The sequence below is a fragment of the Stegodyphus dumicola genome, chromosome X1 (assembly GCF_044657685.1).
Source record: "Stegodyphus dumicola isolate Sdum_Otavi_A_Nest chromosome X1, ASM4465768v1".
In the NCBI taxonomy this organism is placed as follows: domain Eukaryota; kingdom Metazoa; phylum Arthropoda; class Arachnida; order Araneae; family Eresidae; genus Stegodyphus; species Stegodyphus dumicola.
Genome location: NC_140780.1, coordinates 5,455,812 through 5,468,987, shown reverse-complemented (window position 1 = coordinate 5,468,987; position 13,176 = coordinate 5,455,812).

Sequence of the window (13,176 nt, the reverse complement as noted above, 5' to 3'; positions counted from 1 at the left end):
GCTCCGCAGTCGCCGCTCACCATGGGGGGTCCGACCCTTTTCGCCGTAATGCTAAAACAAAAACTCGCGAATATCTCCGAAACGGTTCGATAGAATGTCGCAAATTTTGGTGTGAAAGGGCTCCCTATTTTTTCCTACAAACCCTCCAAATTTCGTGGTCCTAGCTTCCATAGTTTTTTTATGGCGAATTTTTGAATGTTTAAAGAATAGGCCAAAAATCGAACGGAAATTCCCTGCAGAAACTGCATTCGCGAATTTTAAAAATCCGAGATAGCCAAAATGTTGCTCTCGAAGAGTACATCTATTTAAAAAAAAAGGTTCTCTCTAGGCCCAACAGGACCCGACTTTCATAGGGTCAAAGTTCACGAATTTGACACATTTCGGCCGCGAGAATTCCCTATAACCGTTGCACCGAATTTCAAACCGCTCACACAGCACTTCCCATTCGGACACATAAACATTCACCCGCAAGTGTTTTCTCGTAGCTCAATTTTTGTCCCCGGCGCAAGCGACCGAAATTTCGATGGGGTCACGGAAATGGGCCAAACTTTGACCCCCATATCTCGGGCCCTAAGTGTCCGATCGACTTGAAATTTGAAACGTGGCCTAACAGGGTTTCGGCCTTCCTCCCCATGCTCTGCAGTCGCCGCTCACCATGGGGTGTCCGACCCTTTTCGCCGTAATGCTAAAACAAAAACTCGCGAATATCTCCGAAACGGTTCGATAGAATGTCGCAAATTTTGGTGTGAAAGGGCTCCCTATTTTTTCCGACAAACCCTCCAAATTTCGTGGTCCTAGCTTCCAGAGTTTTTTTATGGCGAATTTTTGAATGTTTAAAGAATAGGCCAAAAATCGAACGGAAATTCCCTGCAGAAACTCCATTCGCGAATTTTAAAAATCCGAGATATCCAAAATGTTGCTCTCGAAGAGTACATCAATTTAAAAAAAAAGTTTCTCTCTAGGCCCAATAGGACCCGACATTCATAGAGTCAAAGTTCACGAATTTGACACATTTCGGCCGCGAGAATTCCCTATAAGCGTTGCACCGAATTTCAAACCGCTCACACAGCACTTACCATTCGGACACATAAACAATCACCCGCAAGCGTTTTCTCGTAGCTCAATTTTTGACCCCGGCGCAAGCGACCGAAATTTCGATGGGGTCACGTAAATTGGCCAAACATTGACCCCCATATCTCGGGCCCTAATTGTCCGATCGACTTGAAATTTGAAACGTGGCCTAACAAAGTTTCGACCTTCCTCCCCATGCTCCGCAGTCGCCGCTCACCATGGGGGGTCCGACCCTTTTCGCCGTAATGCTAAAACAAAAACTCGCGAATATCTCCGAAACGGTTCGATAGAATGTCGCAAATTTTGGTGTGAAAGGGTTCCCTATTTTTTCCTACAAACCCTCCAAATTTCGTGGTCCTAGCTTCCATAGTTTTTTATGGCGAATTTTTGAATGTTTAAAGAATAGGCCAAAAATCGAACGGAAATACCCTGCAGAAACTCCATTCGCGAATTTTAAAAATCCGAGATAGCCAAAATGTTGCTCTCGAAGAGTACATCTATTTAAAAAAGAAGTTTCTCTCTAGGCCCAATAGGACCCGACGTTCATAGGGTCAAATTTCACGAATTTGACACATTTCGGCCGCGAGAATTCCCTATAAGCGTTGCACCGAATTTCAAACCGCTCACACAGAACTTCCCATTCGGACACATAAACAATCACCCGAAAGCGTTTTCTCGTAGCTCAAATTTAACCCCGGCGCAAGCGACCGAAATTTCGATGGGGTCACGGAAATGGTCACGGAAATGGGCCAAACTTTGACTCCCCAAATCTCGGGCCCTAATTGTCCGATCGACTTGAAATTTGAAACGTGGCCTAACAGGGTTTCGGCCTTCCTCCCCATGCTCCGCAGTCGCCGCTCACCATGGGGGGTCCGACCCTTTTCGCCGTAATGCTAAAACAAAAACTCGCGAATATCTCCGAAACGGTTCGATAGAATGTCGCAAATTTTGGTGTGAAAGGGCTCCCTATTTTTTCCGACAAACCCTCCAAATTTCGTGGTCCTAGCTTCCAGAGTTTTTTTATGGCGAATTTTTGAATGTTTAAAGAATAGGCCAAAAATCGAACGGAAATTCCCTGCAGAAACTCCATTCGCGAATTTTAAAAATCCGAGATAGCCAAAATGTTGCTCTCGAAGAGTACATCAATTTAAAAAAAAAGTTTCTCTCTAGGCCCAATAGGACCCGACATTCATAGAGTCAAAGTTCACGAATTTGACACGTTTCGGCCGCGAGAATTCCCTATAAGCGTTGCACCGAATTTCAAACCGCTCACACAGCACTTACCATTCGGACACATAAACAATCACCCGCAAGCGTTTTCTCGTAGCTCAATTTTTGACCCCGGCGCAAGCGACCGAAATTTCGATGGGGTCACGGAAATGGGCCAAACATTGACCCCCATATCTCGGGCCCTAATTGTCCGATCGACTTGAAATTTGAAACGTGGCCTAACAAAGTTTCGGCCTTCCTCCCCATGCTCCGCAGTCGCCGCTCACCATGGGGGGTCCGACCCTTTTCGCCGTAATGCTAAAACAAAAACTCGCGAATATCTCCGAAACGGTTCGATAGAATGTCGCAAATTTTGGTGTGAAAGGGCTCCCTATGTTTTCCTACAAACCCTCCAAATTTCGTGGTTCTAGCTTCCATAGTTTTTTTATGGCGAATTTTTGAATGTTTAAAGAATAGGCCAAAAATCGAACAGAAATTCCCTGCAGAAACTCCATTCGCGAATTTTAAAAATCCGAGATAGCCAAAATGTTGCTCTCGAAGAGTACATCTATTTCAAAAAACAGTTTCTCTCTAGGCCCAATAGGACCCGACGTTCATAGGGTCAAATTTCACGAATTTGACACATTTCGGCCGCGAGAATTCCCTATAAGCGTTGCACCGAATTTCAAACCGCTCACACAGAACTTCCCATTCGGACACATAAACAATCACCCGCAAGCGTTTTCTCGTAGCTCAATTTTTGACCCCGTCGCAAGCGACCGAAATTTCGATGGGGTCACGGAAATGGGCCAAACTTTGACCCCCCATATCTCGGGCCCTAATTGTCCGATCGACTTGAAATTTGAAACGTGGCCTAACAGGGTTTCGGCCTTCCTCCCCATGCTCTGCAGGTGCCGCTCACCATGGGGGGTCCGACCCTTTTCGCCGTAATGCTAAAACAAAAACTCGCGAATATCTCCGAAACGGTTCGATAGAATGTCGCAAATTTTGGTGTGAAAGGGCTCCCTATTTTTTCCGACTAACCCTCCAAATTTCGTGGTCCTAGCTTCCATAGTTTTTTATGGCGAATTTTTGAATGTTTAAAGAATAGGCCAAAAATCGAACGGAAATACCCTGCAGAAACTCCATTCGCGAATTTTAAAAATCCGAGATAGCCAAAATGTTGCTCTCGAAGAGTACATCTATTTAAAAAAGAAGTTTCTCTCTAGGCCCAATAGGACCCGACGTTCATAGGGTCAAATTTCACGAATTTGACACATTTCGGCCGCGAGAATTCCCTATAAGCGTTGCACCGAATTTCAAACCGCTCACACAGAACTTCCCATTCGGACACATAAACAATCACCCGAAAGCGTTTTCTCGTAGCTCAAATTTAACCCCGGCGCAAGCGACCGAAATTTCGATGGGGTCACGGAAATGGTCACGGAAATGGGCCAAACTTTGACTCCCCAAATCTCGGGCCCTAATTGTCCGATCGACTTGAAATTTGAAACGTGGCCTAACAGGGTTTCGGCCTTCCTCCCCATGCTCCGCAGTCGCCGCTCACCATGGGGGGTCCGACCCTTTTCGCCGTAATGCTAAAACAAAAACCCGCGAATATCTCCGAAACGGTTCGATAGAATGTCGCAAATTTTGGTGTGAAAGGGCTCCCTATGTTTTCCTACAAACCCTCCAAATTTCGTGGTTCTAGCTTCCATAGTTTTTTTATGGCGAATTTTTGAATGTTTAAAGAATAGGCCAAAAATCGAACAGAAATTCCCTGCAGAAACTCCATTCGCGAATTTTAAAAATCCGAGATAGCCAAAATGTTGCTCTCGAAGAGTACATCTATTTCAAAAAACAGTTTCTCTCTAGGCCCAATAGGACCCGACGTTCATAGGGTCAAATTTCACGAATTTGACACATTTCGGCCGCGAGAATTCCCTATAAGCGTTGCACCGAATTTCAAACCGCTCACACAGAACTTCCCATTCGGACACATAAACAATCACCCGCAAGCGTTTTCTCGTAGCTCAATTTTTGACCCCGTCGCAAGCGACCGAAATTTCGATGGGGTCACGGAAATGGGCCAAACTTTGACCCCCCATATCTCGGGCCCTAATTGTCCGATCGACTTGAAATTTGAAACGTGGCCTAACAGGGTTTCGGCCTTCCTCCCCATGCTCTGCAGGTGCCGCTCACCATGGGGGGTCCGACCCTTTTCGCCGTAATGCTAAAACAAAAACTCGCGAATATCTCCGAAACGGTTCGATAGAATGTCGCAAATTTTGGTGTGAAAGGGCTCCCTATTTTTTCCGACTAACCCTCCAAATTTCGTGGTCCTAGCTTCCAGAGTTTTTTTATGGCGAATTTTTGAATGTTTAAAGAATAGGCCAAAAATCGAACGGAAATTCCCTGCAGAAACTCCATTCGCGAATTTTAAAAATCCGAGATATCCAAAATGTTGCTCTCGAAGAGTACATCAATTTAAAAAAAAAGTTTCTCTCTAGGCCCAATAGGACCCGACATTCATAGAGTCAAAGTTCACGAATTTGACACATTTCGGCCGCGAGAATTCCCTATAAGCGTTGCACCGAATTTCAAACCGCTCACACAGCACTTACCATTCGGACACATAAACAATCACCCGCAAGCGTTTTCTCGTAGCTCAATTTTTGACCCCGGCGCAAGCGACCGAAATTTCGATGGGGTCACGGAAATGGGCCAAACATTGACCCCCATATCTCGGGCCCTAATTGTCCGATCGACTTGAAATTTGAAACGTGGCCTACCAGGGTTTCGGCCTTCCTCCCCATGTTCCGCAGTCGCCGCTCACCATGGGGGTCCGACCCTTTTCGCCGTAATGCTAAAACAAAAACTCGCCAATATCTCCGAAACGGTTCGATAGAATGTCGCAAATTTTGGTGTGAAAGGGCTCCCTATTTTTTCCTACAAACCCTCCAAATTTCGTGGTCCTAGCTTCCATAGTTTTTTTATCGCGAATTTTTGAATGTTTAAAGAATAGGCCAAAAATCGAACGGAAATTCCCTGCAGAAACTCCATTCGCGAATTTTAAAAATCCGAGATAGCCAAAATGTTGCTCTCGAAGAGTACATCAATTTAAAAAAAAAGTTTCTCTCTAGGCCCAATAGGACCCGACTTTCACAGGGTCAAATTTCACGAATTTGACACATTTAGGCCGCGAGAATTCCCTATAACCGTTGCACCGAATTTCAAACCGCTCACACAGCACTTCCCATTCGGACACATAAACAATCACCCGCAAGTGTTTTCTCGTAGCTCAATTTTTGTCCCCGGCGCAAGCGACCGAAATTTCGATGGGGTCACGGAAATGGGCCAAACTTTGACCCCCATATCTCGGGCCCTAAGTGTCCGATCGACTTGAAATTTGAAACGTGGCCTAACAGGGTTTCGGCCTTCCTCCCCATGCTCCGCAGTCGCCGCTCACCATGGGGGGTCCGACCCTTTTCGCCGTAATGCTAAAACAAAAACTCGAGAATATCTCCGAAACGGTTCGATAGAATGTCGCAAATTTTGGTGTGAAAGGGCTCCCTATTTTTTGCTACAAACCCTCCAAATTTCGTGGTCCTAGCTTCCATAGTTTTTTTATGGCGAATTTTTGAAGGTTTAAAGAATAGGCCAAAAATCGAACGGAAATTCCCTGCAGAAACTCCATTCGCGAATTTTAAAAATCCGAGATAGCCGAAATGTTGCTCTCGAAGAGTACATCAATTTAAAAAAAAGTTTCTCTCTAGGCCCAATAGGACCCGACTTTCATAGGGTCAAAGTTCACGAATTTGACACATTTCGGCCGCGAGAATTCCCTATAAGCGTTGCACCGAATTTCAAACCGCTCACACAGCACTTCCCATTCAGACACATAAACAATCACCCGCAAGCGTTTTCTCGTAGCTCAATTTTTGACCCCGGCGCAAGCGACCGAAATTTCGATGGGGTCACGGAAATCGGCCAAACATTGACCCCCATATCTCGGGCCCTAATTGTCCGATCGACTTGAAATTTGAAACGTGGCCTAACAAAGTTTCGGCCTTCCTCCCCATGCTCCGCAGTCGCCGCTCACCATGGGGGGTCCGACCCTTTTCGCCGTAATGCTAAAACAAAAACTCGCGAATATCTCCGAAACGGTTCGATAGAATGTCGCAAATTTTGGTGTGAAAGGGCTCCCTATGTTTTCCTACAAACCCTCCAAATTTCGTGGTTCTAGCTTCCATAGTTTTTTTATGGCGAATTTTTGAATGTTTAAAGAATAGGCCAAAAATCGAACAGAAATTCCCTGCAGAAACTCCATTCGCGAATTTTAAAAATCCGAGATAGCCAAAATGTTGCTCTCGAAGAGTACATCTATTTAAAAAAACAGTTTCTCTCTAGGCCCAATAGGACCCGACGTTCATAGGGTCAAATTTCACGAATTTGACACATTTCGGCCGCGAGAATTCCCTATAAGCGTTGCACCGAATTTCAAACCGCTCACACAGAACTTCCCATTCGGACACATAAACAATCACCCGCAAGCGTTTTCTCGTAGCTCAAATTTAACCCCGGCGCAAGCGACCGAAATTTCGATGGGGTCACGGAAATGGGCCAAACTTTGACTCCCCAAATCTCGGGCCCTAATTGTCCGATCGACTTGAAATTTGAAACGTGGCCTACCAGGGTTTCGGCCTTCCTCCCCATGCTCCGCAGTCGCCGCTCACCATGGGGGGTCCGACCCTTTTCGCCGTAATGCTAAAACAAAAACTCGCGAATATCTCCGAAACGGTTCGATAGAATGTCGCAAATTTTGGTGTGAAAGGGCTCCCTATTTTTTCCTACAAACCCTCCAAATTTCGTGGTCCTAGCTTCCATAGTTTTTTTATGGCGAATTTTTGAATGTTTAAAGAATAGGCCAAAAATCGAACGGAAATTCCCTGCAGAAACTGCATTCGCGAATTTTAAAAATCCGAGATAGCCAAAATGTTGCTCTCGAAGAGTACATCTATTTAAAAAAAAAGGTTCTCTCTAGGCCCAACAGGACCCGACTTTCATAGGGTCAAAGTTCACGAATTTGACACATTTCGGCCGCGAGAATTCCCTATAACCGTTGCACCGAATTTCAAACCGCTCACACAGCACTTCCCATTTGGACACATAAACATTCACCCGCAAGCGTTTTCTCGTAGCTCAAATTTAACCCCGGCGCAAGCGACCGAAATTTCGATGGGGTCACGGAAATGGGCCAAACTTTGACTCCCCAAATCTCGAGCCCTAATTGTCCGATCGACTTGAAATTTGAAACGTGGCCTACCAGGGTTTCGGCCTTCCTCCCCATGCTCCGCAGTCGCCGCTCACCATGGGGGGTCCGACCCTTTTCGCCGTAATGCTAAAACAAAAACTCGCGAATATCTCCGAAACGGTTCGATAGAATGTCGCAAATTTTGGTGTGAAAGGGCTCCCTATTTTTTCCTACAAACCCTCCAAATTTCGTGGTCCTAGCTTCCATAGTTTTTTTATGGCGAATTTTTGAATGTTTAAAGAATAGGCCAAAAATCGAACGGAAATTCCCTGCAGAAACTGCATTCGCGAATTTTAAAAATCCGAGATAGCCAAAATGTTGCTCTCGAAGAGTACATCTATTTAAAAAAAAAGGTTCTCTCTAGGCCCAACAGGACCCGACTTTCATAGGGTCAAAGTTCACGAATTTGACACATTTCGGCCGCGAGAATTCCCTATAACCGTTGCACCGAATTTCAGACCGCTCACACAGCACTTCCCATTCGGACACATAAACATTCACCCGCAAGTGTTTTCTCGTAGCTCAATTTTTGTCCCCGGCGCAAGCGACCGAAATTTCGATGGGGTCACGGAAATGGTCCAAACTTTGACCCCCATATCTCGGGCCCTAAGTGTCCGATCGACTTGAAATTTGAAACGTGGCCTAACAGGGTTTCGGCCTTCCTCCCCATGCTCTGCAGTCGCCGCTCACCATGGGGGGTCCGACCCTTTTCGCCGTAATGCTAAAACAAAAACTCGCGAATATCTCCGAAACGGTTCGATAGAATGTCGCAAATTTTGGTGTGAAAGGGCTCCCTATTTTTTCCGACAAACCCTCCAAATTTCGTGGTCCTAGCTTCCAGAGTTTTTTTATGGCGAATTTTTGAATGTTTAAAGAATAGGCCAAAAATCGAACGGAAATTCCCTGCAGAAACTCCATTCGCGAATTTTAAAAATCCGAGATATCCAAAATGTTGCTCTCGAAGAGTACATCAATTTAAAAAAAAAGTTTCTCTCTAGGCCCAATAGGACCCGACATTCATAGAGTCAAAGTTCAGGAATTTGACACATTTCGGCCGCGAGAATTCCCTATAAGCGTTGCACCGAATTTCAAACCGCTCACACAGCACTTACCATTCGGACACATAAACAATCACCCGCAAGCGTTTTCTCGTAGCTCAATTTTTGACCCCGTCGCAAGCGACCGAAATTTCGATGGGGTCACGGAAATGGGCCAAACTTTGACCCCCCATATCTCGGGCCCTAATTGTCCGATCGACTTGAAATTTGAAACGTGGCCTAACAGGGTCTCGGCCTTCCTCCCCATGCTCCGCAGTCGCCGCTCACCATGGGGGGTCCGACCCTTTTCGCCGTAATGCTAAAACAAAAACTCGCGAATATCTCCGAAACGGTTCGATAGAATGTCGCAAATTTTGGTGTGAAAGGGCTCCCTATTTTTTCCGACAAACCCTCCAAATTTCGTGGTCCTAGCTTCCAGAGTTTTTTTATGGCGAATTTTTGAATGTTTAAAGAATAGGCCAAAAATCGAACGGAAATTCCCTGCAGAAACTCCATTCGCGAATTTTAAAAATCCGAGATATCCAAAATGTTGCTCTCGAAGAGTACATCAATTTAAAAAAAAAGTTTCTCTCTAGGCCCAATAGGACCCGACATTCATAGAGTCAAAGTTCAGGAATTTGACACATTTCGGCCGCGAGAATTCCCTATAAGCGTTGCACCGAATTTCAAACCGCTCACACAGCACTTACCATTCGGACACATAAACAATCACCCGCAAGCGTTTTCTCGTAGCTCAATTTTTGACCCCGGCGCAAGCGACCGAAATTTCGATGGGGTCACGGAAATGGGCCAAACATTGACCCCCATATCTCGGGCCCTAATTGTCCGATCGACTTGAAATTTGTAACGTGGCCTAACAAAGTTTCGACCTTCCTCCCCATGCTCCGCAGTCGCCGCTCACCATGGGGGGTCCGACCCTTTTCGCCGTAATGCTAAAACAAAAACTCGCGAATATCTCCGAAACGGTTCGATAGAATGTCGCAAATTTTGGTGTGAAAGGGCTCCCTATTTTTTCCTACAAACCCTCCAAATTTCGTGGTCCTAGCTTCCATAGTTTTTTATGGCGAATTTTTGAATGTTTAAAGAATAGGCCAAAAATCGAACGGAAATACCCTGCAGAAACTCCATTCGCGAATTTTAAAAATCCGAGATAGCCAAAATGTTGCTCTCGAAGAGTACATCTATTTAAAAAAGAAGTTTCTCTCTAGGCCCAATAGGACCCGACGTTCATAGGGTCAAATTTCACGAATTTGACACATTTCGGCCGCGAGAATTCCCTATAAGCGTTGCACCGAATTTCAAACCGCTCACACAGAACTTCCCATTCGGACACATAAACAATCACCCGAAAGCGTTTTCTCGTAGCTCAAATTTAACCCCGGCGCAAGCGACCGAAATTTCGATGGGGTCACGGAAATGGTCACGGAAATGGGCCAAACTTTGACTTCCCAAATCTCGGGCCCTAATTGTCCGATCGACTTGAAATTTGAAACGTGGCCTACCAGGGTTTCGGCCTTCCTCCCCATGTTCCGCAGTCGCCGCTCACCATGGGGGTCCGACCCTTTTCGCCGTAATGCTAAAACAAAAACTCGCCAATATCTCCGAAACGGTTCGATAGAATGTCGCAAATTTTGGTGTGAAAGGGCTCCCTATTTTTTCCTACAAACCCTCCAAATTTCGTGGTCCTAGCTTCCATAGTTTTTTTATCGCGAATTTTTGAATGTTTAAAGAATAGGCCAAAAATCGAACGGAAATTCCCTGCAGAAACTCCATTCGCGAATTTTAAAAATCCGAGATAGCCAAAATGTTGCTCTCGAAGAGTACATCAATTTAAAAAAAAAGTTTCTCTCTAGGCCCAATAGGACCCGACTTTCACAGGGTCAAATTTCACGAATTTGACACATTTAGGCCGCGAGAATTCCCTATAACCGTTGCACCGAATTTCAAACCGCTCACACAGCACTTCTCATTCGGACACATAAACAATCACCCGCAAGTGTTTTCTCGTAGCTCAATTTTTGTCCCCGGCGCAAGCGACCGAAATTTCGATGGGGTCACGGAAATGGGCCAAACTTTGACCCCCATATCTCGGGCCCTAAGTGTCCGATCGACTTGAAATTTGAAACATGGCCTAACAGGGTTTCGGCCTTCCTCCCCATGCTCCGCAGTCGCCGCTCACCATGGGGGGTCCGACCCTTTTCGCCGTAATGCTAAAACAAAAACTCGAGAATATCTCCGAAACGGTTCGATAGAATGTCGCAAATTTTGGTGTGAAAGGGCTCCCTATTTTTTGCTACAAACCCTCCAAATTTCGTGGTCCTAGCTTCCATAGTTTTTTTATGGCGAATTTTTGAAGGTTTAAAGAATAGGCCAAAAATCGAACGGAAATTCCCTGCAGAAACTCCATTCGCGAATTTTAAAAATCCGAGATAGCCGAAATGTTGCTCTCGAAGAGTACATCAATTTAAAAAAAAGTTTCTCTCTAGGCCCAATAGGACCCGACTTTCATAGGGTCAAAGTTCACGAATTTGACACATTTAGGCCGCGAGAATTCCCTATAAGCGTTGCACCGAATTTCAAACCGCTCACACAGCACTTCCCATTCAGACACATAAACAATCACCCGCAAGCGTTTTCTCGTAGCTCAATTTTTGACCCCGGCGCAAGCGACCGAAATTTCGATGGGGTCACGGAAATGGGCCAAACTTTGACCCCCATATCTCGGGCCCTAATTGTCCGATCGACTTGAAATTTGAAACGTGGTCTAACAGGGTTTCGGCCTTCCTCCCCATGCTCCGCAGTCGCCGCCCACCATGGGGGGTCCGACCCTTTTCGCCGTAATGCTAAAACAAAAACTCGCGAATATCTCCGAAACGGTTCGATAGAATGTCGCAAATTTTGGTGTGAAAGGGCTCCCTATTTTTTCCTACAAACCCTCCAAATTTCGTGGTCCTAGCTTCCATAGTTTTTTTATGGCGAATTTTTGAAGGTTTAATGAATAGGCCAAAAATCGAACGGAAACTCCCTGCAGAAACTCCATTCGCGAATTTTAAAAATCCGAGATAGCCAAAATGTTGCTCTCGAAGAGTACATCTATTTAAAAAAAAAGTTTCTCTCTAGGCCCAATAGGACCCGACTTTCATAGAGTCAAAGTTCACGAATTTGACACATTTCGGCCGCGAGAATTCCCTATAAGCGTTGCACCGAATTTCAAACCGCTCACACAGCACTTCCCATTCGGACACATAAACAATCACCCGCAAGCGTTTTCTCGTAGCTCAATTTTTGACCCCGTCGCAAGCGACCGAAATTTCGATGGGGTCACGGAAATGGGCCAAACTTTGACCCCCCATATCTCGGGCCCTAATTGTCCGATCGACTTGAAATTTGAAACGTGGCCTAACAGGGTTTCGGCCTTCCTCCCCATGCTCCGCAGTCGCCGCTCACCATGGGGGGTCCGACCCTTTTCGCCGTAATGCTAAAACAAAAACTCGCGAATATCTCCGAAACGGTTCGATAGAATGTCGCAAATTTTGGTGTGAAAGGGCTCCCTATTTTTTCCGACAAACCCTCCAAATTTCGTGGTCCTAGCTTCCAGAGTTTTTTTATGGCGAATTTTTGAAGGTTTAAAGAATAGGCCAAAAATCGAACGGAAATTCCCTGCAGAAACTCCATTCGCTAATTTTAAAAATCCGAGATAGCCAAAATGTTGCTCTCGAAGAGTACATCAATTTAAAAAAAAAGTTTCTCTCTAGGCCCAATAGGACCCGACATTCATAGAGTCAAAGTTCACGAATTTGACACGTTTCGGCCGCGAGAATTCCCTATAAGCGTTGCACCGAATTTCAAACCGCTCACACAGCACTTACCATTCGGACACATAAACAATCACCCGCAAGCGTTTTCTCGTAGCTCAATTTTTGACCCCGGCGCAAGCGACCGAAATTTCGATGGGGTCACGGAAATGGGCCAAACATTGACCCCCATATCTCGGGCCCTAATTGTCCGATCGACTTGAAATTTGAAACGTGGCCTAACAAAGTTTCGGCCTTCCTCCCCATGCTCCGCAGTCGCCGCTCACCATGGGGGGTCCGACCCTTTTCGCCGTAATGCTAAAACAAAAACTCGCGAATATCTCCGAAACGGTTCGATAGAATGTCGCAAATTTTGGTGTGAAAGGGCTCCCTATGTTTTCCTACAAACCCTCCAAATTTCGTGGTTCTAGCTTCCATAGTTTTTTTATGGCGAATTTTTGAATGTTTAAAGAATAGGCCAAAAATCGAACAGAAATTCCCTGCAGAAACTCCATTCGCGAATTTTAAAAATCCGAGATAGCCAAAATGTTGCTCTCGAAGAGTACATCTATTTAAAAAAACAGTTTCTCTCTAGGCCCAATAGGACCCGACGTTCATAGGGTCAAATTTCACGAATTTGACACATTTCGGCCGCGAGAATTCCCTATAAGCGTTGCACCGAATTTCAAACCGCTCACACAGAACTTCCCATTCGGACACATAAACAATC